Source organism: Lissotriton helveticus, chromosome 2_1 (genome assembly GCF_964261635.1).
Source record: "Lissotriton helveticus chromosome 2_1, aLisHel1.1, whole genome shotgun sequence".
NCBI classification, from domain to species: Eukaryota; Metazoa; Chordata; class Amphibia; order Caudata; family Salamandridae; genus Lissotriton; species Lissotriton helveticus.
Window position 1 is genome coordinate 915,450,129 of NC_136059.1, and position 2,782 is coordinate 915,452,910.

Consider the following 2,782-nt stretch of genomic DNA (forward strand, 5'->3'; position numbering starts at 1 on the left):
CACTGAGTGCTGAAGCAATGAGTAAGGTAAGAAAAGGATATCCTGTGGGGTGTGATGGAAGTGTATTGAATGTGATTGAAAGTTTGTTTTAGCTCAGGGGCCTCTAACGAGTAGCTCTGAAGCTACTGCTAGCTAGCCGACACACTAGAACTATCTGTCAGAGGTCTCAATTTATGATAGGGTGGCAGGCGAACGTGAGTCAGCCCGCAATCTTAATCAGCCCCTAAATCACAGGAGCAGGTCGAGGCAGGGAAGCACAAAGAAAATAGCAGGGATTGGAAAAAACATAAGTACACCCTGTAGACAGGCCCACTGGGGCCAAAATGAAGGGGAAATAGCATAAAGAGGGTGATAGGGGTGGGATTTGCGCAGGAGGACTGGTAGTGTTACTTGTGGCATGATAAGTACAAAGAAGGTCACAAAATTACGCCAAAAATGGAGAACAAGGAGTGTTGCAGGGGTGATGGGAATGTAGATTGGGAGTGGGCAGGCCTGATATGGCTCTGGAGTAGAGAGGTAGGTGAAAGACTATCACATGAGAGGATGGTTAGCCATTACCAGCCAAAGTGCTGGAAAGTCGGTTGGGCTCATTCAACATGTGCTGGCAGGAAACAGGTATAAGTATTTTAAGCATTGTTATAATAATTGCATTTGGGCCTATGGGCGTCTTTCAACCAGCTCATTCACTTGAGCACCGAAAATGAGTCCTTCAGGTGACCACACAAATAAAAGGCCTTAGAATGTTTCAGATGACAGTGTTCCTTGGTGGATTAAGTGTCCACTGCCAACTTGTATGTAATGTTAAAATATTATGTTTGAAAATGAAATTAATTTTTATATGCATGATAGCAACAGATTATGGGAAAGCAATGCCTATTGATTACTGCACTGTGTAATGAAAACTAATAGTGGCAGGCGCAATAAAATATGTTTTTTTATGAGACTGTGTTAATAAAGATGTATAGTGAAAAAACAACCGCCAGATGACAAAGGACTAAGGAATTAATTAAATAAAAACATGATTTTTCCACCAAAGATTGTTGCTTTGAACAATCCCTATTTTCTAATACACATTCCCTGGTTTAATGAGCAATGCTTCATCGGTAGAACTACTCTAAAAGAGGATAATTATCAAGCAACTGATGCCTTGAACCGCAGTGCTAATAATAAACCCGTAATAGAATGCAGTGTAGGTTACAGAAAGGTGCACCAGACTCCTGGCATTCCTGTAATGGTACTTTTAATGAGCAAGATAACAACATAAGAATGCCGCCTCCGCTCAAAGCTTTTGCATCATTAATGGGCTTTTACTCTTGACCTTTTGCAGGATAATTTTACACGTGGCTTTTCATTTTTATCATTTCTGAAAAATAAAAAAGTGCTTAGTTTTTCCCATGCCACTTAAAACGTTTTTAATGAAGGCGTCTACTAAAGTCTCGGTCGACTGTATAAATAATAATCGTACTGCAGATAGTTACACAGGAATGTTCTTAACTATGCAGTTTGCAACCGTGCTGTTCCTCCATATGGCACCCCTACACCCAGTATTCAGGTAGAGGTCTAGGGTGGAGGGATCTGTACCAAACACAAACCTAACATTTGTCACAGGAACATTTTATGCAGGTATATGGTACTTTTATGGCATGAACTTTGTAACTTTGCGAAAAATCAGCCGGTAACCGTACAAACACAAGCATAAAGTCAATGAGTGGGAGGAGAAGACGCTGGGTTGCGCATTGATCATGCTTATCTATATAGTGCCAGATTTATATCTTGTTGAAATGGAACTTTGTTTCAACAGCAGCAGAGTTCTCTTCCAGCCAGTACTATAGTGCACTCCCACCCAATTTACATGCAGGCGCACTACAGTTTAAGGATGGCAAAGACTACTCCATCTCTGCTGTGGCCAAACTTCTTCTACAGCCTGACAGAGTAAGGGCTGTCGGAGGCTTGGCTATATGTATGCCCACTTAATTTAGAGGGGTGGACATATGGCAGTTTTTTAATACCCAAAAACTTGCTAGTAAGTGCCACTGAAAAGTGATCAATGCCACCTTCACAATGGTGAGGGTGGTATTGTTTTTTCTAATTTTGAAATAAAAAATCACACTTTAGGATTTTTTTTTGATAATAAAACATTATGTTACTTTGGCGTATGGCTCCATCATGTTTGACAGAGCCACCCTGGAAAGTTATAATGCAGTGGCAGGAACAGCCTTCTCGACCACCATTCCTGTCCATGCTTGAAATGTTCGCCAGGCTGGTGGATATTTTAAAATTTGTCAGGCAGCACCTCCATCAAGGCGATAGAGTAACTCACTTCGACGCCCTGGAGGAGTACAGGCCATCCACCCAAAAATAAATTGGGTGCATAGTGTTCTTTGAAGAGGTGAGTTTTCCACTCTTTCCTAAACTGAAGCAGCATTGGTGAGGTCCTCATGGATGTGGGAGTGTTGTTCCAGATCCTGGGTGTATAGTTGAAAAAGTCTGCTGTGTTGTCTTTTGTCTTTTGTTCACTTCTCAGTCTACATACACTCTGATGTTAAAGATGGTAAGCTTGTCTCCATGATAATCGGACATGCAGGTTTTGATAGCTTTGTAAATGATGCAGCCCTTTTTGAAGATGGTACAGACAAGCATGAAGAGTCAATGGTTTTCATGAGGATGGGAGTGATTTTTTAGCTATTCATGGGCCCTTGTGGGTCCAAGGAGAGAATCGCAATAGTTCAATCTAGAGAGAACCAGAGATTGGATCAAGGTTTTTAGGTATTTCTCCGAAAGA